The sequence below is a fragment of the Ambystoma mexicanum genome, chromosome 4q (assembly GCF_040938575.1).
Source record: "Ambystoma mexicanum isolate Mex_15411 chromosome 4q, UKY_AmexF1_1, whole genome shotgun sequence".
NCBI classification, from domain to species: domain Eukaryota; kingdom Metazoa; phylum Chordata; class Amphibia; order Caudata; family Ambystomatidae; genus Ambystoma; species Ambystoma mexicanum.
The window spans coordinates 70,771,896-70,795,633 of record NC_090928.1 but is presented as its reverse complement, the minus strand read 5'-3'; the positions used below and the strand labels follow the sequence as shown (position 1 = coordinate 70,795,633).

The following is a 23,738-nucleotide window of genomic DNA, read 5'->3' as shown; positions in this document are numbered from 1 at the left end:
TACACTAACCAGCTCACGGTACTGCGCATCAACAGGGCCAAGGCAGGAGGAATAGGCTTTCCGTATCTCGCCCCTAAGTTATGGAACGCGCCCCCTACTGCCCTCAGAGCCGAAACGTCTCTCCATGCCTTCCGCAAAAACCTCAAAAATGCCCTCTTCAATTAATTGCTCACACTCACGCACTATTTGTATTTCTATTTTATTTATTTGTAGAGCGTGTCTAGCCCTGGGGCAGCTGAGCGCTAATCTTACAATTTAAAACAGTATGAAAAAGCATGACAAAAAAAAATATATACACACAATTATGTGCAAACAATAATACTAAAGGTACTTCATAAGGCACAGTAACGCAGCCAGGAGTGTATAGTGAAGCAGCCTATGCAAACTAATGACTGGACAATATGCAAATAAAACGGTTTTATATACATTGGACTGTATAGTGAGGCAGCCTATGCAAACTAATCACTGGACAATATACAAATAAAACTGTTTTATACACATTGGACTGTATAGTGAGGCAGCCTCTGCAAACTAATGAGTGGACAATATGCAAATAAAACCGTTTTATATACATTGGACTGTAGGGCATGAATGAATGAGTAGGTGAGTTGCAGTCCTGGTCCCGAAACCAGGCTTTGACCTTATTGCGGAAGAACAAGGAAGGCAGGCTCTGATCTTAAGGAGATGGGGAGTGAATTCCATTTTTTTGCTGCTAGGACTGGGAAACTGGCTCCGCCTGCCCTTAGTTGGTTGAATCGGGGTATCACAATACAATGTGATTGAGCTGTTTTCATGGGTCGTGAAGATGAGTGTTGTGTAAAGGAATTACATAAGTATGTCAGAGCTTGGTTATAGAGGCACTTTTGTGTTAGTGAGAATGAATGGAGTTCTATTCTTTGCTTAATATTCAACCATTTTAAGTTCTGTCTGACTGTAGTGATGTGATGTTTACTCGGAATGTTACAAGCTGATCTAACTGCATTATTTTGCATAACTTTCATTTTGTTGATATTATGTTGGGATGTTCCTAAGTAGAGAGAGCATTACAATAGTCTAATTGGGATAGTACTAATGCTCTTGCTACTGTTGTACAGTTAAGTGGTGAAAGATATGGATGACATGCTGTAATAGGCTTGCACATATAGGATGTAGCTGATGCTAAGGCATTAGTTTTTCTTTTAAATGATAATGTGGAATCCATGTGGATACCTAGAGTTTTCACTTCATTAGCTACTTTGATAATATTACCATCGATGTTAAAGGCTTTGAATGAGGTGCCAAGCTTCACTAGTTTGGTTGGGGAACCAAGTATAAGTAATTCCGTTTTATCGTCGTTTAAACATAAACCGTGCTTGGCCATCCAAATTTGGATGGTGCTGTAAATATCGTTCAGTAGTTTACTATCTGTAACATAATCCCCAGTTACAGGGATGAGTATCTGAGTGTCATCCGCATAATTCGTATACGTGACACGTCCAGAATATCAAATAGAAGCTTGGTGAAAACGTTGTAGAGCGTTGGGGATACGCAGGATCCTTGGGGGACTCTGCAAGAGACTGGTGAAGGTCAGGTTGATGCAGTTGGTGCAAAGACCCTCATAGATCTATTACTGAGAAAAGATTTAATCCATGCGTTGGCTTGGTCAGAGAAGTGTGCGGCTGATGAAAGATGTTTGCATAAGATTTCATGGTTCACCAAGTCAAATGCCGCAGATAAGTCGAGTAGTAGGAGCAGTGCAGATTTCCCTTTGTCTTTTAGTGACTGAATTTGCGTCTTGAGGTCAATCAGTGCAGTTTCCGTCCCGTGTCTTGGTCTGAAACCTGATTGTCTTAGTCCTAATAAGTTGTTCATTTCCAGGTATTGCTGGATCTGGAGGTAGGCTGCACTGTCTAATATTTTCAATAAGAAAGGGACGGTCGTGATAGGTCTTTAATTAGACAGGTTATTCGGGTCTAATGTAGGTTTTTTTAGTAGCGGGCGTACCCATGCATCTTTCAAGTTGGTGGGTACTGAATTTGTGTCAAATGGGGCATTTATGAATGAGATAATGAAGGGAGCAAGTACTGTAGCAGCTTCCTTGATAAGTGTGGCTGGACACACATCACCCTTACAATTAGAAGGTTTGAGTTTGCGAATAATCAACTCAACTTCTTTGATTGTTAGATGTTTGAAGTTAAATTGTGTTAAGTTAGGGTTAGGATGCAGTGGCTTGTCCTGTGGTATGGTATTATCTATGATAGTTTTCTTGGTAGCTATTTTATTGAGTAGCAGAGTAACTTTATCTTGTAAGGCATTCTGTATGCTGGTGCACCAAGCAGTGTCTTTTATACAAGAGTCTGGTATGGGAGCGGGCGATTCTAGTTATCTAAAAATATTGAATAGCTCCTTAGTACTAGAGTTAGCTTTGGATATACGGTCATTAAAGTTATTTTTTTTGCCTGGACAATAGCAACTTTGTAATTAAATGAGGCTGCCTGGAAGGTATCTTTATTTTGTTTGGACGGAGATTTTTTCCAGATAGATTCAGCAGATCGCTTCTCTTTCCTCAGGATTTTTTGTTGAGGTGTGTACATTTGTTGATGTGCGCTAGCGGCTTGGACTTCTAGTTTGAGGGGTGCAATTGTGTCAATAGCTTTAAGAATCGTGTCATTGTAGAGGTTAACTAGGTCCGATGGGTCTTGGTAAATTGAAGTCAAATGTGTTATAGGGCGTAGAAGAGGAAGTAGATTTTCTAAGGTAAGTTCTCGTTTACTACGTGTCATTAATGCTGGGGCTATAGTGGATGTGATGCAAGGGGCAGCTTTATCTATATTGAATGTTATTAAGTGATGGTCGGTCCATGCACAGCGAGTGTTAGATAATACCTTAATGTTGCACTTGAGGTCCGCCAGCCAATCAAGAATGCAACCTTTATTATACGTTGGGCTGGAGATACGATGTGTAAATCCCAACTCGGAGATAGTATCCTTCAGGATAGAGGCTTTAGGATCAGAGGGTCATCAAGGCCCAAGCCTAAGATTATAACTTGAGAGTTAGATTTTATGTTGGAGGTTAGTAGTTGCGATAAATCATCTGCAAAGGTGGTGGTAGTGCCTGGCGGCCTATAGATTAGATGCATGGTAATGGTGGAGGTGGCTGATGTTGCAAGTTTGACTGAAAGTAGTTCGGTGGATGGCATTTGCTCGTTATTGACCATTCTTAGTTCTAATTTTATACATAAATGCGACTCCACCCCCTTTAGTTGAGTTAAGTTCTCTATCCGCACGTAAAATGGAGTAGTTATGTGGAAGGGCTAATACTAGCAATGGGCCTGATGTTGGGTTCATCCACGTTTCTGTGATCGCTATATTATCAAGGTCCTTGCTAGTTAGGATATCCACTATATCAAGGGCATGTGCTTGGAGGGATCTAGCGTTGATGAGCCCTACCTTTAGTAAATTAGAAGGATTGCTTAGTGGTGGTGATTGTACAATATCAGTATGGTCAATTTTGGTAGGATGTTCTGTAATGCCAGACTGCTTAGCATTACCCCTAGTTTTGTGGGTAGTATATCTTGGTTTATGAGGCCGTGGGGATCTATAACTAAGTCTTTGATTTCTCAATAATATGGGGCAAGTTAGGCTAGTGATATTACAGAGTGGAGAACGATGATTAGGTACTGCATATTTGAGGTTATGACAGTCTAATGTCGGGAATGCCTCATTATCAAAAGGGCTAAGGCACGCCAATAGCATAACCAGCTAGCAGGTCTGAAAATCATGGATGGAGACTAGGCGTAGCATCAGTGTTACTTGCAAGGCATGGTTTTAGGAATCTCGATGGCTGAATGTCATTAGATGAAGGCAGGTAAGTTGCCATTGCAAAATTTATTACAGGAATGTGCCTGCATATAGAAGAGGCCATGTTATTTGTGAATAGCATATTAGTCGCAATAGGTAAATTGCAAAGGCTCAAATCAGTTGAAGCACTGAGACGGCCTAGGAATAGCATTAATTGTGACAACATCATGTCTATAGTACGTCGTGAGTTTCATTAGGCTAACATAGTAAATAAGAGGCGGTCAGGTGATCAGGTGATCCACAGCTAATATGAAAGGTGCATGGTAACTAGTTTAGTAGACCGTGCAAATGCGTAGGGTGACTATAGGTCAGAGTGCAAGTTTAGACCATTATGCACATATATATATATAGTAACATATTCCACAGTAAGGACGTTACATCCCAAGATACTTAATCAGCGATTAACATTGTGAGCGAATGCAGCTAAAGGCTGGTTCAAAATGCAGCGGAGTAAAATGGCATAGCAGGCTAGATTTGAGTTAGGTCAGATACAATTATTATATATATAGAATTATATTCAGCATACGATGCAAGTCAGCAAAGGATGGTTACTTCAGGCAACTAATTTGAGCGTGCACAGCAATAGTCGTGTCTAAAAATCAAATGCAATCTTAATATTAAAGGGTTACCTGCCTCCATAGATCAATGCAGTAGAAGAGGAACATTGGTACACAAGCTAACTAGATAGGTAGGATTATCAGATGATGGGTGAGTATATCAGGATGTCATGATCCCGGCAAATTAAATGGTATATAAGACACGATAAAGTTAGCTGTATATGTCTACCAGTGGTAGTATAAGGTATATGCCTACTATCTGTATACTCCTCTAATTCGCATACTATCTATTCATAGTATGCTTGTCTGTATCTTTGTATGCAACTGAGCTATTATATCCCACCTTAACAAGCACCTCGATGCCTCCGGGCTGCTGTCTGTATTCTTTTTATGTAACTAAGTTATGAGCACCCACTGTAACAAGCGCCACGATGCCCAAGGGCTGCTGTGCGCTCAACAAATGTGAATAAATAAAGCCAGGAACCTCAAATGGGCATCCCCCAGAGACAAAAAGGGAGGGGATTTTAAGATCTTGAAGACGAGGGGAGATCCCAGGATAGAAGACCCAATGCTGTGATGGCTCTGGAAAGGAAGAAACTCTTCACGAGTCCAGCCATGAAATCCTGAATGTCAGTCAATTCCACCACCCTCCGGAACCTGAAGGAGCAGATGGCTGTCCATTGTGCCCCGAGATTAGAGACTGATAAACCCAGATTAACCACTTCCTGCAGGAATTGGGGGCTGCACACTCCTGGGTCTGTGGTGGGATAGAGACCCTTGACCCCAAACCAGGAATGAAAACTCGGCCAATGCCAATCGTAGGCTTTCAGAGTGGAGGGCTTTCTGGCATTTTGTATAAAGCAAGCTACTTCATCTGAGAGATCTCCCTGCTGCAGCCTTTTGCTCTCAATCTACAAGCTAGCTTCTTCAGACAGGCCAACCACTGGACAGAGATCAAGGGGTCAGGAACAGGGGAGGAGAACCATTGGAGCTCAGCCAGGTCTTGGAAAAGCGTGAACCAATCCCTGCAAGGACCAAATGAGCAGGAACCTTAGGATCAGTGGAAGAGGTGGAAAGGCACAGAGAAGCCCCTCTGGCCAGACCACGGTCATTGCGTCCACCCCCATGCCCTTGGGAGGGAACCTGAAGCATAACCCTGGAAACTTTGGGGGGGGGGGAATTGAGCTAATCTGGGAGAGTCCAGGATACTGCAGATATGCCAGAATACTTCCACTTTCAGCTCCCAGTAGTGGGCCAAAATGCCTGAAGTGCCCTGCTGCCAACTGCCAACTCCTTAGAAATGGAGCAGTAGACTGCTTCTTGCTCTGCACGAACATTATCTGACCACTCCCCATTATCCCTGGACCGGATGTTTGGGGATGGCCCGAAACTCCAGAAAAGATGGAGAATGCCCACACACATACTCAAAGACCTTAATGTCGTGGAGGCACTACATATAGAAATGGAGGAATTCTTTAACAACAATATGGGAACGGTGGATAAATATTCAACATTATGGGAGGCTTTTAAGGTCTGGGTTAGGGGAACTCTGATCTCCAAATCCTCGGGGCTGCTTAAAGCGGTGAGACAGGAACTAACTGAAACAGAAACACGGCTTCGGCAATTAGAGAACTCATATAGCGAGACCCGAAATAAGGATACGTTAGCTGACATAAATCATCTCCTAAAGGAATTTAATAAGCTGGCCATGAGAGAACTGCAATACATAGCAGCCCCAGCCAGGGCACGTAGATACGGGGAGGGGAACAAGGCGGGAAAAGCTCTGGCCAACATCATCAGGGCGGATCGCCAACACACTCCGATAGCATGTATTGAAAGCACGGAGAGTGGAAGGGTGACCGGGGGCAGATCCATTAATCTTGAATTCCTGAAATTTTACCATAAACTGTATTCAAACGCAGATGAGAAAACTGTACCGGAAATACAGGCATACTTGAATGACCTGGAATTCCCGACCCTACCACCAGACACAAGACTGGCCCTTGATAGCCCAATCACGGAGGAAGAAATCATAGAAGCCATAAAAGCATTGCATTCGGGAAAGGCCCCGGGATCTGATGGGCTGGGGGTGGAACTATACAAAGAATGTGAAAAGGAACTTGCCCCAATTTTGTTAAAAGTATGGGAGGAAGCGCTGGAACTTGGGGAGCTCCCTGAATCCATGCAAGAAGCTGTAATAACAGTCTTACTGAAACCCCGCCGTCCCCCACAGGATATGTCATCGTACAGACCATTATCACTCATTAACGTCGACGCTAAAATTTTCGCCAAAGTCCTGGCAAATAGACTACTACCAAGCATGCCGTCACCGACTCATCCAGATCAGAACGGATTCATCCCTACAAGATCCACTGCGTTCAATTTGCGCAGACTATTTGCAATAATGGCACAGATCGACCCAGAAGCTCAAGCTGTGGCGGTGTCACTGGACGCCGAGAAAGCATTTGATTCGGTGTCTTGGGTGTACCTATTTGAAGTACTGGGAAGATTTGGAATGGGTCCAAATTTCATCAGTTATGTTAAATTACTGTACAATAAAACCGGGGCGAGGGTCCTTACAAACACGTTGATCTCTGAACTCTTTGCACTGGGCAGAGGTACCAGGCAGGGGTGTCCATTCTCACCAATATTGTTTGCACTGACTATTGAACCAATGGCCATAATAATTAGGCTAAAACACGGGGCTAAAGGAATAAGAATGTCCGGCCCACCCCAATCGATTTCTCTATATGCGGATGATACTTTATTATACCTTAGGAACCCTGAGACCAATCTAGCACCTGTAATGCAAGATATAAATGAATTCGCTAAATACTCGGGATATAAAATAAATAAGGAAAAATCCGAAATACTACCACTGACACCTCAAACCACATGCCCGGGATCCACGGGAAACCTTAAGTGGGCAACCGGACACATCCGATATTTAGGCGTACTAGTTTCCCGAGACAAAAAGACACTCTTTGCAGACAACTATGAAACGATAATGCAAACGTTGAAGACAAAATTGCAAACATGGGCCAAGCTACCCATATCCCCGAATGGCAGGGTTGCGATCCTTAAAATGGTCGTGCTCCCTAAGTTATTATATTTATACACTAATATACCAATCTGGCCAGGCAAAACCTTCTTTGAAAAAATAAGATCAATGGTGGTCTCCTTTGTGTGGGACGGGAAAACCCCTAGAATGAAATGGGAAAAACTCACTGAACCTTATTGTACAGGGGGGCTAGCCGCGCCGGATTTCGAGCTATACTATCTTGTAGCGCAGGCGCAGTTCGCGAAGCATTGGTATGACCCTGAGGATAGATCGCCCCATATATGGCTGGAGAAGTTTGCAGCACATCCCATAGACCTCCGTTCTATAATATTTTATTCTCAATACAAAGATCCCTGTCCCTTCGATCCAGTCGGGACCACGGTACGTGCATGGAAGGCATTATATAAAAAGCTGAAAATAGATACCCCATATGACCCAGATGTACCCCTTTGGAAATACCCCGGCATGCCACCCACATTGGATAAGACGATACAAAGACACTGGGACCCAGACAGGGAAATCCAAATGCGGGACATGTTCCCAAATGGCAGATTTGTAACGCTCGAGAAACTAAGGGAGGCGTTAGGAGGGGGACCAACCAAAACACTTGAATACCATAGGATGAAATCGGCATTCAATGCACGCTGGCCACTCTTCCCGGACGAGCCACCATCCCATCCTTGCATACAAGCCGCCACATCTGGTACGGGGTTGGGAGTTTCTAAACTTTATGCACTGGTACAACTACACACGCCCACCACAAACCAGGTAAAGGCCAAATGGGAGGAAGACCTGAACTTGAATATCCAAGAAGAAAAATGGGCGAAATACTGTATGCTTACCAAAGCTGTATCCATGAACGCAGGGCTCAGACTTATTCAGTTCAAGATCTTAAATAGACTGCACTACACTCCTGCAAAGATGGCCAAGTTCTCAACGACCCACTCGGGGGACTGCCCTAAATGCAAGGCCAGCCAAGCGGGAGCATATCACATGTATTGGGAATGCCCCCCAGTTGCTACGTTCTGGAGAGAGGTGGCGGGAATACTTGAAGATATTACACAAGTCCCTGCGGACACATCCACCGAAATACTTGTTCGGAGATATAGGCAAACAAGGTGAAAAGATCAGACGACTATTCAATGTAGCTTGTGCTGTGGCCAAACGGTGTATACTGAGATGTTGGACAAGTACCTCTCCGCCAAAAACTGAACATTTTATTCGTGATCTGGCCTACATAAACGAATGTGAGGAGCAATACACCATGACTGTGACAACGAGATGTCGCCCCAAGGACATATGGGCCCCGTTCAGAATGTACCTATGTGAAATGGCCTCTGATGAGGAACTGCCTGTGTAAATTGTTTTTATGATCTCTGATCTATGCCTTTAACAATTATTGTATTGTATGTACCAGCGTATGCGGGTGCAATAAGTTTAATCTGTGTTGACCTTCGGTAACAATAAAAAGAGTTTTAAAAAAAGACTGCTTCTTGCTCTGACCAAAGACTCATGATGGACTTGTCCTTGTACCACCGCCTCCCACCCAGTCTTGCTGGCATTGGTGGTAACAATGGTATTCAGAGATTGTCTTAAGAGAAATCCCCTCAAGAGTGTGGGCATCTTTAACCACCACTTGAGCCATTAGCTGGGAGATGGAACCACTGGGATCCTGGCCTCGAAATCCACGAGCACAAAGAGATGTGACCACTGGGAATTGTTCAAAACTGATTTCTAAAGCTTGTGGAAGACTGGGCTTCCTGTACCTTCAGATGGAAGTTACAAGCTTGCAAGCCTATAACGTTCCATCTTTTAAGAATACATCAGAACCAAAATTTGTGACATCAGCACCTATTTGTCATATACAATGATATTTATTTACATCGGTATATGCATATTTATAGAATTTAATCAGATTTCAGAGAAAATAAATGAATATTAATACAAGAGCAACCAATTTGACTGAGTAAACTGGGAAGCTAACAAATACAAAACAAATTAAAGAAAAACAATTCATGATGCTTTGAATATTGCAGAAATTCAATAACTACCAAAGCTAAACAGAGAACCATACACTCATGAAATAAATGCATAAATAAAGTGGCAGGCAATTGCTGTGTATCTACTGCTAAATAACAGAGGCCAACTATGTAATCTAAAGCAGAGCCGTAAAAAGATAGGGTCTACGTCCGGACGCCACCTAGACTAACCCCCAACACTAGGGGTGGGTAGGCAGAGGCATACAATGCCCATTTCGGGGTAACCTGCAATATGCACCACCTTTGTCAGGACCGGAAGACGACCCTATGTTCAAACAAGGCACCATACCACCAACTTGCTGTGTAGAGATCTAATACACAGCAAGATCTGATGAAATAAAGAACAAATAGCGATTGTGCTGCCCTACCAGAATGACGGGCAATAAACTGTCACCAAAAGCACCAAAGGTATAGATCCTGCCTTAAACACGATGCACTGAAGCTCAGAAGTACCAGCAATGATCTAAAAGCACTTGCTAGATCATGGAAGACCCCTTACCATAGAGAGAAGAAAATAATAGTGTCCCATATAGGGCACACCTGGAGCTTACCTATACAACTGTAAAAGGAATCTATATATTGCACGGTGATACGTGGAGAAAGTAATATAGCACTGGAACTCGACTATTTCCACTAGAGGGCAGAGGGGAGAGAGGTGTATCCCAGAGCGAAGATTTACAGTCGCCTGGCGTCACTGGAAAGACAGACCAGCTAGGTTGGACATGAATCAAGGTAAGTAAGAGAGAAGTGCGAATAAAAATGAATGGAAAGCCTATATCTGCTGCCCTTTCAAAAAATGCAACCGCCCGAAACATATGCAGACCTTGAATACGGCCAAAGGTTTCAGTATAAGCATATGCCGTGTCATGCTTGCCTAGCCAAAGGAATGGCTTGCCCACACAGAAACAGCAGGGCTCCTCCTGAAGGTGAAAACAGTATTCTGTGGCGCAAATATAAAATGGGTGTGAGCAGTACCCAACTACAGCAAATGCAGAGCCGAGCGCAATGGGAAAGGCATCACGAGAAAGCAGCTGGAGTACCCGTAGGAAGGCCACGGAAATGCTTACATCAAAAACCAAGAGAGGGAAATGGGAAAGCATGGTTCACCGATACCTTTTTAAAAAAAAATCCAATCAGAGCCCAAATAGAACAAAGCTCATCTTCCTGCGGAAAAGCTTGTAAAATGCTCCTAGCATCAAACTGAGACGTGGCGCAGCTCCCATCTGAAGTTAGAAACGGGAACCGACATAAATCGTCACAAGAGGTGCAGGTGCTGACATCCCGAGCATTGAAGGCTCACACTATAAACGACAAATCTGTCAGCGATTTTGAAGTGAGACTCATCTCATCTCATTCATGTCTTACTTCAGTGGTGCACAAAACTGCTGCATTGTAGCTCATTTTATATCTTGGGTACAAGTAAATTCTGGTGGCATTAAAAATATTAGTACAACATTGCTAATCAAATGGGTTTGTTTGCTAATCAAGAACATTTTAATTAGCAAACTTCTAATACATTTTTGAAAACGAATGTATGCCTTGCTTTGTGCAAGATGCTCCCTCATACACTCGATTGCTTCATTCTGGGGAATGCTAACAAACTCCATGGACTCTTCTTTCCCAAGCTTGTGGAGGTTGCTCAGGAGGGGTCTCAGGTACAGAAGGGCCCAGGGAACCACGAAAGAACTGGAGGTGAAGTGCCTCTGGACGTGTAGAAAGTCCCTTGCAGTAACCTGGGGGCAGGACAACAGTGGCTTCAGAGTAGACTGTAGCTTGAGTGTCCTGTCACCAGGAAGGACCTTCTCCTGAGCAGTCCAGAAATGTACCCCAATGAATTGAAGATCATGGGCTGGATTTGGTCTTGTTGAGAATGAACCCCAAGCTATGGAGCATGGTATTTCCACATGAAGCACCAGGCGATCCCAGGAGTGTGCTTTGAAGAGCCAGTCATCCAACTATGGAAATACCTTGATCCACTGGAGATGGAGAGTGGCCCAGACTTTGGTGAAAACATGCAAGGCTGATCTCAATCCAATGGGGAGGGCTCTGAATTGGAAAGGATCCCCTCATACAGCAAACCTTGGGAATTGCTGGTGGGGCTTCCAAATTGGAGCATGATGATAGGCTCCCTGGATCTCCAGAATGCCTAAGAAGCTTTTTACTTTGAAGTCATTCCATCTAGACGTGTTGGTAAATCACACTGAGGTTCAAGTCTATGATGAGCCGAAATTTGAAATGATGGCTTGGGTACCAGGAGCAGGATGGAGTATATACCCTTACCCTTCACCTGGATGGGTACTCTCCTGATGGCCCTCTTTGCTCCCAGCTGCCTCGCACAATTTCCCCCTCCTCCCTATGGGGAATGGTGTGTGGGCGATTGCTGATGGACCGGACTTCGGTTGGATGCAAATTGTATCTCGTAACCCCCAACTGCCTAGCCTGTTGACCCAGGCTAACCCAGAAAGCTGTGTTCCCATTGGGTGCAGAACCCTTGCAGGTGACCCTCTAATGGCCTGGTATCAGGACTTCTGCTGTTTGGGAGGAGAGGGGCGTCGGAACTGCCACTTCGGCATAGCGCCAGGGCACCTTTGGCTGCTCTGCCCAGAATCTTGTGGTTTTGCCAGCGACTTGGTCGTGAGAGGATCTGGGCCTGAGCCGAGATTGTTCTTCCGAGCTTCCCCAAGTGCTTATCTGCCTTGAAGACATGATGGAATTTGTCCTCAAAAGTCTCTCCAAAGAGAATTTGCCATTCAAAGAGGATTATCGACTATGTTCTTTTAACGAGAATTGGTCTTCAAATCTTTTTTGTATAGATGCCTTCTACCAGCGGTGATGTAGCCCATGGGAATAGCTGATGCATTACCCCGTCATAGGCCAGATTTGACGTCAATGCAACCTGCAATTGACCTGCCCGCAGGATCAGGAGAGGATGCGTTCCTATCTCAATGCTTTTGTTGCCACTTTCAGCCAACCGAGTGCGGTTTCTACTGTGCAAGAAGAGTAGGAGGCTGATCTGAGTGCTAGGCAGGTCCCTCCATAGGCCTTTTATAATGCACCATCCACCTTCCCATTGGTGAGGTACTTAATAGCTTCTTCTGGCGCCATGGAGGACCTTTACAGCAGGCTAGGCGATATATCAACTTGGCTATTCTGAGGCATCATCTTCTCTTCTCCCTTTAGGGAATAAAGCTTTGCCAGAAACCTAGGCACTGCTGTCTTGTCTGGTTCCTTCCATTCCTTTATAATTTCTTCCTTCATTTTGGTAAAGAGGGGGAGTGCAGCACACAGGTTACGTTTAAACTGAGGGGGTGGAGCCCTCATGAGTCCAGTTGTAGAAGCTGGAGGTTCTGAATCTGCGAACCCCATATAGCCGGTTCCCGAATCAGGACATTGGCCACCGACTACTTATCCGGGTATTTCACGTTCAGGTCTTCACTTATATTATTTGTATAGTGCCTATTGTCATTGTTATAGCGTCAAAGAGCTGTAGGGTGGAAGGCCCTTCGGAAGACCGTAGTCTGTGCAAACATGAAAATAAAAAAAAGAGCTTAAGATTGCATGTGAATAGCAATTAGAATTGGGTGACAATTCAATTATTAGAAGTGATAACTAGTTTAAAACATTATCAAAATCATGCAGGAGCATTGTGTTCAGGCACAGGGATGACTGCTAGTTCAGTGACTATGTAACACAGCAGGAATGGGTATTATAAATAGTCCATCATCCCCTAGGACTGGGGTCCCCACCCTTTTGTGCGCAATGAGCAAAATTTGCATTATCAAATGAAATGGTGAGCAACAAGCATTTTTCAACAAAACATATCGGCGCTCAGTTGGCAGACAAATGATTGCCACACAAAATAGAAATGCAATGAACTTAGACTGCTAATAGCACATTTTGATTTGCAGTGCTGGATATTTATCTAGACCACATGCAATTCAAGTAAATGAAATTTGGTTGTTTACAGGAAATGGAGTGGTCAGTAGGACATTTTTACGCTTGATGAATTGCACTCTACACACCATAGATTCAATGGTGATTAAGTGATTTATTTATTAGACCTTGTAGAGTATACATTTATCACAGATCCAGGTGTGGGGGAGAAAGGACTGCCCTGCACATGGGCAGTAAATATACATGTAGTTTTGTGAGTTCCCAAACAGGGAACTCACATCCTGTGCACACTATCTATTTGCCTAATATTTTCACAAACATATTCAAATGGTCATTATTTGAATTGAAAGAGACAAAAATTCCTTTTCTAAGAATAAAAACTGCTTTTAAGTATTGAAGTAAAGAAACATATATTCATTCAACAATATTGGTTTGTAAAAAAGACTTTAAAAAAAATATATTCAATATATAATACTGAAACATAAAAAAGGGGTCCTAACGCATTTCAAGAGACTCTCTCATCAGGGGAGATTTTCTTGTGATTTGTCTACAAACAATCCAGAACAGAATTGTTGTAAACACATATCCATCTCTTAACTAATATTTAATGCAGTAATACACTGTTTACATCATGTAACTTTGGAAATCTTATGACAAATACCTCTTGCTTCCCAGAACCTCCCGAAATACACAATTAAGATGTTTTTCTAATCATTCACTTGCATAGTTGTCCTTCCTAACTGTCAACATAATAATCAAAATCAATATAATTAAGAGCTCTTCATCAGACCTTGGCGTGTGTAAACACTCAACAATTCTCATCTCAACTGCCTCATCTACATGATGAAATTCTGGCATTCACTATTGTGTGCATAGGCGTCTCATCTGAAGACAGATTCCTTACTGAGTGATTTATGCTCATGTCTAACGTCTTTTACTTTGTGTCAGACATGATTCTGGTATTCACTCACCTCACTTTGAGTTTGGTGTGTTATAAATGATATAAGTAGCTCCTCAGCAGATCCTTCAACTAGAAGATTCTTCTTTTCTAGAAATAAATAGACCTATGTCTATTAGACTTTCGTCATTTTTCAATTTCCTAAATACACTAAATGGGATTTACTCTAAATACATAAAAGCATGAAGTTCATTTACAAATATTCCACTTGCCTCATTTGGAGGTCAGATTGTGCATAACTGGTGATTAGTTAGAGGGATGAGGTCTCCCTCATTAGCCCCAAAGTTGGATTTCCAAGGTTTCTGATAATAAAGTTTTAGAAGAGGAAACCCTATTGAGGATTGCCAAGTTATTCCCTATATTTTGTAGACTTAGTACTTTAAATTTTTCTGCCGCTGTGTTAGGAGTGACTCGTGCTCCTTCAAAATGGCTATTTATATTGGCGTGCCTTGTCGCTGTGACGTCATCGCGTTGTGATGCACGCATGTCAACAATCCATTTTTTATTCTGTTTTATTGTTACCACACGCAGGGTATTAAAATCCACTGTTTATGTCCATTAGAGTAGCATGGTTAAAGTAAATAAGAGGGATTGTTGGAAAGTATGCTGCTGTAATCCATTATTTATGGAAAAATATACAAAAGACTCATAGAAAGGTCATCGACTGATGCCCTAAACTAAAGGACATTTTTAGACAGCTAGGACCAAGTCAAGTTGTTCAAAAATATAGTAGGGCTAAATCATCACCAGGGGCTTAAGGTTCTCGAGTAAAATATTAGAAATGTAGTGCAAATGTTTGGATAGTAAAATTTGTTGCAAATGTAGCACTGATTTTTCAGGTGTACTCTGGGATTCTACCCAGGGATTTTCCAGGGATCTTTAGTGGCAAATGGTGCATTCCTAAGCATACAACACCAGCAATACTATTCCTCAATCATTCATTTCTGTATTGTGGACTGTGTTTTCTTCAGCAATGTTATGAAGGTTTGCATTTCTGATTCAACAGTGAGTGATCTTTGAGTAAATTTTCTAATGGCCAGGGGGTAGGCATCACGAAGAAAATGTCCGACAGCCAGAGGGGCTGGTTAGCAATGCCTAAATTAGACAAGGAGGCATTGGAAAGAATGACTCATTCTTAAAAAATAAGATCATTCTTTTAAAACTGGTATTATACTGCCACAAAGGAAAGTGTCAGTTTGATTTTTGGTTGAAACTATCCCGGACAGAGCTATTGGCAGACAGCATCCCCAAGTTTAGGAGGTTCAGGTCATCATAGAAAAGGATGCCCCATGGTTTGATGCAGTAGGCAGAATATCAAAAAGAAAATTGAACCATGACTTAATGAACGGAGTGTAAACGGCTGGTCAGTTTTATAGATTCAAAAGGTCATAGAAATTACCCTCCACTCGTCTTTTGCCAACTCTCTGCGGGTGAGCCGCTTCTCTGAGCAGAGACTTGGGGTGGGGGGTTGGCTTATCTTTATCCACTGGAGGGGCCTCCCTCTAGAACAGCCTACTTGCCTCTCTCCGTCTTGAGCCAGATCTCCTTAAGTTCCGAAAACTACTCAAGACTTTCCTCTTCACTCAGGTAAGAGCACAAGCTCTGGCAGAGAGCTCCAGCGGCGCGCTTCCTGCGATAGGCAGCAGGATAGCCACACACTTGCAGAAATGGCAGTAAATCACTGGGACGCCCGAGTGCTAACCACGGTTCAGGGCTTCCCGTTAGATTTTTACACAGCACCTGAACAGGCAGTGCTCCCCAGAGTGTTGATGTTCTCCAAACAGGAACAACACCTTGAGTGTTGATAATTTCTCCAAGGCCGCCCTCATCCATTACGGAGTACCGCAGGGAGCTAGCCTGTCACCTCTCTTGTTTAATCTATATCTGAGAAGTCTCTGCGAACTCCTGGAACACATCGGCGTTTTCTTTACTAATTACGCTGATGATACGCAGCTCATCTTTGAACTCACTGGTGATTACACCACTGATAGTGCTAAAATCTCAGAGGTTTATAACATCATTGACCACTGGATGCAACATCACTGGATGTGTTGAAATAATACCAAAACAGAGCTGCTGATTTTCGGCACGCGACAGGCCAGATGTAAACTAGGGAATGAATACAAGTCCTTCACCATCAAGGACGCTAACATCCCGGTGTTGCCACATGTTAAAACTCTCGGGATGATGGTAGAGGCCTCAGTGGGCGCAGAGGTACAGGTAAGATACCTGCAGAAAAACAACACCTACTATCTACGACTTATGAGAGCAATAAGACCCTTCATTAATGAAGTCAATGCTGCAACTATCGCTAGGGCCATCATCCTGTCGCGACTTGACTATGGCAATGCTCTCCTGCTAGGGGCTACAAAAAGGGAGATTCAAAAGTGCCAAGTCATACAAAATGACGCAGTTCGCATAGTCAAAAACATAAATAATAGAGAACATGTGTCCACAGGGAGAAGAGCATTACACTGGCTAAGAGTGGAGGAAAGAGTCAGGTTCAAGGCTATGACTATAGTTCACAGATGCCTATATGGAGAGGCCCCTAGCTATTTCAAAAAACATTTCTCTTTCTATGCTCCTGGAAGATGTCTAAGATCAGCCGACAGGGGCACGCTGAACAGACCTGGGGCTAAATCCGTATTTTGGCAAGGCAAATCCTTCCCGGCGAAAGCAGTAGACCTCTGGAACAAGCTGCCGATGGGAGTTACGGCTTGAAGCTAATTATCAGAGCTTTAGGAAATCGCTTAAAACCTCATTGTTTCAATGAGCACTAGAGCTCCGCTTCCTTAAGTTTCCTACTTATCTTAATGAGGTGTTCCGTGTTTTCTGATTTTCTCGGTTTCCCGTGCCCTGATGCCCGCGGGCTACCGGCGCGTAATAAGTACGCACATAACATAACATAACATAACATAACCTTATGACGGGGGAAGTCTCAAAGATTCCCAGAAAAGGGGCCATCAGGCAAGTCGTCTACAGAGCACAGGGCTTTGTGAGAAATCTCTTCCTGGTGTAGAGGAAAGAGAATCAGGCCTGTCATGAATCTCAGGGCCCTTAATTATTCCCTGGTTTATCAGAACTTCAAGAGGGAGGCATCCATCTGTTTCGAGATATCCTACAAGCAGGGGATTGGCTAGCAGGCATAGATGGCTAGCACGCAATGATCCGAGACACACATCTAGCAATTCCTGTGTACGAGCTGCACCAGCGTTTCCTCCAATACTTTTGGGAGGGACGGAATGGCAGTTCACCTGCCACCCCTTTGGACTGTCCTCAGCTGCTCTCAGCCTGTAGTGACAGAGTTGCAACAGCGCAGAGTGAGGCCGATTGTCTATTTGGATGACATCTGCATCATGGAAAAAGATGCCCAACTGCTGCGAGAGCAGGTGGCAGATGTAATGCAACTGCTGGGGCGACTGGGGTTTGTAGTAAACTGGGAAGAATCCCAAGTGATCTCCACCAAGAAGATGGAATTTCTGGGTTTGGTCATAGACTCAATGCAAGGGACGCTGAACCTGCAGTTGAAAAAGATCAACGACATTAGGAAAGAGATCACACCCATTTTCACCGAAGGCCAAGTGTCTCTGAGGGAATTAGCTAGGATAGTGGGAAGGCTTGCATCCTCCATCCAGGCAATCTTTTCCGGGCCCTTCACGACAGGGCGCTACAACAGCTGAAGATGTAGCACCTGCAACAAGACCTCTCATACAGAATTGCATTGGTGGATGCAACTCATGGAGGTCTGGAACGGGAAGGCCATCTTTGACTTACTGCCGGACCTAGTTATAGATTCGGATGCCAGCTGCAGGGGCTGGGGAGCCCGCTGTGGAGTGATCTCGACCGGGTGGATGCTGGTCACCCTCAGAGGCCAGGTTGCACATCAATTGCTGGAGCTGTTGGCAGGCTCCTTCGCAATTCAGTACCCGACGCAGGACAGGGTGCAATGCTGTATTTTGTGAAGATGGGACAAAATCTCAGCAGTACAATACATCAATGGGCAGGGCAGCACGAAGTCCAAGATATTAGCAGCGATAGCAAAAGACTTCTGGCACCTCTGCCCAGCCAGTAAAATCAGTGTGACGGCAGAGTACCTGCCCCGAAAATCAGGGAGGAGGACTGGGACTCCAGTTACTGGCAGCTGGACAGGACAGTCTTTCACATCCTGATGAGTCTGAGAGAACCCTTCTGGACTGACCAGTTCAAATCCAGGCTCAATCAGCAGCAGGAGCATTTTTTCAGTTCGAGGCCCAATCCGGAAGCAGCCAACATACACATTCCTTCAGGAATGGGGGTCTAGGCCAGTTTACGCCTAGCAAGGACAGTAGCACAGGTGAGGAGGCAGAAGGCAAAACTAGTTCTGGTTATGCCAGCGTGAACGAGTCAAGCATGGTTCCCCGACTTACTGGATCTGTCATGCAATGATCTGGGTTTGTTACCCAACTGACCAGGGATTCTTTGGGATCCGACGGGGCTCCCTCACCCATTGCTACTCGCAGGCACCCTCCGATTGGTGGCCTGGGTGATTTTAGGGTTACCTGGAGATAGCCAGGACTATAGGACTATTGGGAGAAGCTGACTGCCTCATCAGAGAATCCTGGGCACCCAAACCCAGTGCTACAGAGCAGCCTGGGTGAAAGGGCGTGATTTGTGTCTGGCTAGGAACATCCAAACCGCTTCTGCAGATGTGATCCATGTACTCCATTTTTTGGCAGCTCTAGCCGCGCAAGGGTAGGCATTCAGGACCATCAACACCTTCAGGTCAGCCATCTCAGCGGGACACAGGCATGTGGCAGGCGCTCGAATAGGTGAGCTCCCAAGCCTAAGTATACATATTTGTGGGGCATAGAAGTGGTGCCGAGGTTTTTACAGAGATGGCCAGATGATCAGGAGCTGACCAGGGAGGAGCTCTCTGCGAAACTGGTCATGCTTCTTTGCTTGGTAGCATGAAGGCGAGTGTAGGACATATGAGCATTAGAAGTGGATAATAAATATTTTCCCCCGGAGGAGTGACGTTTCACTCGAGGAAGACTAAAACTGCCATCACGTCAGCCTAAATTGTGCCCAGTTAAGACGCCTGAAGGAGTACAAGACGAGGACCAATCCACTTAGATCCGCTGGAGAGAGCGGCTTGTTTACTGTGCTGCATAAGCCTTTTAAAGCAGTGTCGGACCACCTTGGCCTGTTGGGATAAGTGGATCATGCTACAAGCAGGGATCGGCAAAGAAAGATTTGGGGCACACTCAGCACAAGCTGTTAAGGCTTTGAAGGCTTTCGTGAGCAGAGCTTGGCTCAATGAAGGCCGCAGATTGGTCAAATGAGTCGACCTTGAAGACCCTTTATTTTAAGCCTGTGGAACATGTTGCCTCGTTGGTGGTAAGTAAGCTTTGAACAAGCAAGTACGAGCCTCTGTCTTGGCGTAGAATTCAGATTTTCCAAACTAGCATACAGGAAAACAATAATTCTATTAATGACACATAGGCGAAGCATTATCCCACCCATACAATCACTGAGCGGCTCGAAAGGGTAGGTGCAGGCCGAGCGATATGCGTGAAAGGTGCAAGAAACAAAGCCAAAGGATGGGGTGAGGGTGTAGCGAAGGTGCACGCGATTGCCCAGCCCCATGGCAGATACCAGTGTGGATAACATTTACATGTGTATTTTTTGGTTTAGGGAAAGACAGCAAACCGGCAGGTTCTTGAAGAGACTGGCGGGATCTGTCGCAGAGCGCAAATCAGTTGGAGAAGTTGTGCTACGTCGAGCACCATCAGTTTTCTTGTTTGGACTTGGCAAGCTTCAGTTATGGAGCTCGAGGCCACGGCCACGGCAGAAAGAGGCTGAATATGAACGTGAAGGTTATGTGAGAAGTCATGCCCGGATTGGAGTGATAGATCACGTGGGAACAATGGAGCATTAAAGTCTAAATATGTAAAGACTGTCCTCTAAAGGAATTGTTTACCTTTTATTTTAACTTGATGGTTGTTGGCTGCACAAGTAGTAATTAAAGAGAGCAGAGCATAGAGCAGAATACTTTACCTCAGTGTCTAATAGAATTATGACTTTCCTGTCCGCTAGCCTGGAAAATCTGAATTTTCAAATGAAAAATTAAGCTCAATGCGGGCAAAAACGAACAGGGCTCAAAAGAGGCAGAGGCAGGCACACTTACCAGGACTCAGGCATCAGATACTGAAGCTGTGCCGTGAGAACACGATGCAATTACACCCTCTATTCCAAAGCAGGGCACTATAGGCCCAATCAGAGGTCGGGCGCGGTGGGAGGCAAGAGAGGGTATAGGAAGCAGGAAGAGGGCTCTGGGGGTGGCAGAGAAGTGCACTGCGAGGCAGCTAGATTCCAATTTTCAATTCAAAATTAAACTCAATGTGAACAAAAACGAATGGAACTTCAAAGAGGCAGGCACACTTACAAGGGCTCACGCAGCAGCTACTTAAAACTATATGGAAAAGGAGAGGGAGGAAAGGCCAGGATGCTTGCAAAATCTACAAGTTGAACCCTTATGGATCACATTGGGCAACAAGCTGGACCACGACAAAGTACTTGAGCAAAGCAAAAAGTGATGACTGGAAGGTTATGAACGACCTCAGGCATCTGGGCAACCCACATCGGGTTTCAGCCTGCCAAGCCATCACAGGAGGCCGAAAGAACATATGTAAATTGGCTTGTTCGCTCCCCTAAAGCAGCAGTCCAGGGTGCACTGCTGGGTGAAATCCCTTCTGCTGCATGGTTCTGCACATGAGCATAAAGGGCATATTACATCACAATAGACCACAAGGTCAAGACAGTCAAACTGTTCAGCAGAGGGCACATTAACGCCCCCCAGCTTCGTATTCACAGGTCAAAGGAAGTAAAATAGGAGAAGACACACATATAAAAAATGAAAATGTAAAAATAGACAATGGCATACTCAATTCTTGACCCTTGTTAAGTGCACTGTCGTGAGATTAAACCGTGTAAGTACGTGTAATGCAAGCAGCAAGTTTGACAAATCGAGGGACGCGTTAATTAGAGCATCATCAACCACCTGTAAATACTAAAACCTTCCCAGTATCTGCCTGACCTGCCCTCCGTAATCTCAGGCAAATAGACGAGGCGACTCTAGTCAGGCACGCAGAATAAGTAACATAGACAAGAGACCCTGACTGAAGGAGTTCGGGCTTGAAGTGCAATGACCATAGAAAACGGACTAAGCCATCAATGCAATCTGAATCTTGTGTAGACAAAACGTCACCGAATGCGTATTTATTATTAAAGCAGATGTGAAAACATAGTGGACAAACACTCTATAATCAGCAAGCTTATTCAAACGTATGTTGTTTGTGAAAAATAGGATTTTATTTAAAATCTTTTACCATACAAAATCTTACCGCAATATATCTTCATTTATATTGTATCATAAAATACAATATACAAATTAAAATAATGCTCTAAAATAAAATCTGCCTTGGCAATGCGCCTTGACATTGTCATTCAATGGCGACTGCTTTGTGCAAACGGACATTTTGGTAGGCACCGAGAAGTGTTTTTTTTCATAGTGAAGTAGTTTGGGACTTTAGACATAGAAACAGTGTAAGGGTAATCTGTTAAACTAATATCTGCGCCATCTTGAGAAGGACAATTGTTCAAATCAGTCCACTTGTCAACAGAATATATCTGTCTGTTTACACCAGTCCTGGAGAACAAACGGTTGACAGGCATTCTATGTCAAGACTCAGAGGCTCAGATTATGCTCTAACTTCTCTTTACTCACTGGAGCAGCATCAGTTACATTACCTCCACGTCCACTCTTCCTCGTCCCAGTACTTACTTCATGAGGCACCTGCCTCCGACACAGGACCTTCTTCTATTTCTTTTTAAGTCTCTATAACTCCTCCCCCACATCCATGTCACTTAGTTTAATTTTTCCTGCCTCCGGCAGGTTGGACTTTTTCTTCCCGGTGCGGGGCACCAGGGAGCACCGATTGCTGGCCCCCTGGGGGGGGGCTGTGTGGCGGGGCCCTCGGCTCCCTCAGGTTCGGCGCTGCTCCTGGGCCCCCTGCGGGGCTTGGGGTCACAGTTGAGCTGGATTGCCTCGCTCGGTTCTTTGCTGGGCTCCAGACCGCAGCGTGAGCATTGTGTCCCGGGTCCTGCACGGCCCCGGGAAGGTAAGGAGAGGGGAGGACTGGGCTTGATGTTTTTCCCTCCTCCTCCTGTTTTGGCCGTCTTGATTCGACTTGGCAGTATGGGCTAGCCTTCCCTTTTGTTGTGAGGCCTCTCTGCTTCTTGTCGTGGGGTGACAGTGGCAGAGAGTCTTTGGGAGTGTGGGGGCTCTGTTCTGTCACAGGCATGTCATATACCACCTGCTCCTCAGAGACACACGGCCCTGGATGCACCGGATGTTAGCTGCATTATCTGGGGGAAGGTAAGGAGAGGGGAGGACTGTGCTTGATATTTTTCCCCTCTCCTGCTGGTATGGCCATCTTGACTCCTTCAACATGCCGTTTTCCTCGTGCTTTGTGTGCACATCTTTATTGGAAATGATGGCAAGCACTTGGCAGTATGGGCTAAGCCTTCCCTTTTGTTGTGAGGCCTCTCTACTTCTTGTCGTGGGGTGACTGTGACAGAGTATTTGAAAGTGCGGGGGCTCTGTTCTGTCGCAGGCATGTCACATACCACCCGCTCCTCAGAGACACACGGCCCAGGATGCACCGGATGTTAGCTGCATTATCTGGGGGAAGGTAAGGAGAGGGGAGGACTGTGCTTGATGTTTTCCCCTCTCTTGCTGGTATGGCCATCTTGACTCCTTCGAAAGGCCGTTACCTCGTGCTCTGTGTACACATCTTTATTGGAAATGATGGCAAGCACTTGGCAGTATGGGCTAGCCTTCCCTTTTTGTTGTGAGGCCTCTCTGCTTCTTGTCGTGGGGTGTCTGTGACAGAGTATTTGAAAGTGTGGGGGCTCTGTACTGTCACAGGCATGTCACATACCACCCGCTCCTCAGACACACACAGCCCAGGATGCACCGGATGTTGGCTGCATTCCTTGCGTGCTGCCTGTGAATACGGCGCAGATTTGGACACGTCTGCAAGCGGCCGGAAGGGTACCGGCCTGGCATAGTCTACACTTCGGATTCGAGTTTCAGCGGTGCTGACTCGGTCCTTCAACCTTCCTAGACCGACGCATTGGAACGATCTAGAGCATGGGGCTACCAGCTACTGGATACAGGGCTCAAGCCACCTCTCAGTCATGTGGCGTGTTAGTGGTGTGTTTGGGTCTGTGCTAGCTATGGACGCAGACTCCTTGTCCTGTCCTCTTCCTCTAAACTGCGCGAGGGAAAGTCGAAGGAGTTGATTTGCTTTTCCCTTGTCCGGCATGGGATTATGGAAAATGCATCAT

At 44.9% G+C, this 23,738-nt stretch overlaps 1 protein-coding gene across 2 annotated transcripts in view; it reads right to left on the bottom strand.

Annotated features, from left to right (window-relative positions):
- Positions 1 to 21,490, bottom strand: part of ECHDC1 (ethylmalonyl-CoA decarboxylase 1) — a 362,408-nt gene extending 340,918 nt beyond the window's left edge. The window contains exon 1 of one of the 2 annotated variants that reach the window (XM_069607500.1): positions 21,424 to 21,490. The gene's annotated coding sequence lies outside the window, so the exon portion shown is untranslated. Of the gene's footprint in view, positions 1 to 21,387 lie in introns of both variants that reach the window. The other variant, XM_069607501.1, reaches the window with a different exon arrangement.
- Between the last annotated feature and the right edge of the window lie 2,248 nt (positions 21,491 to 23,738).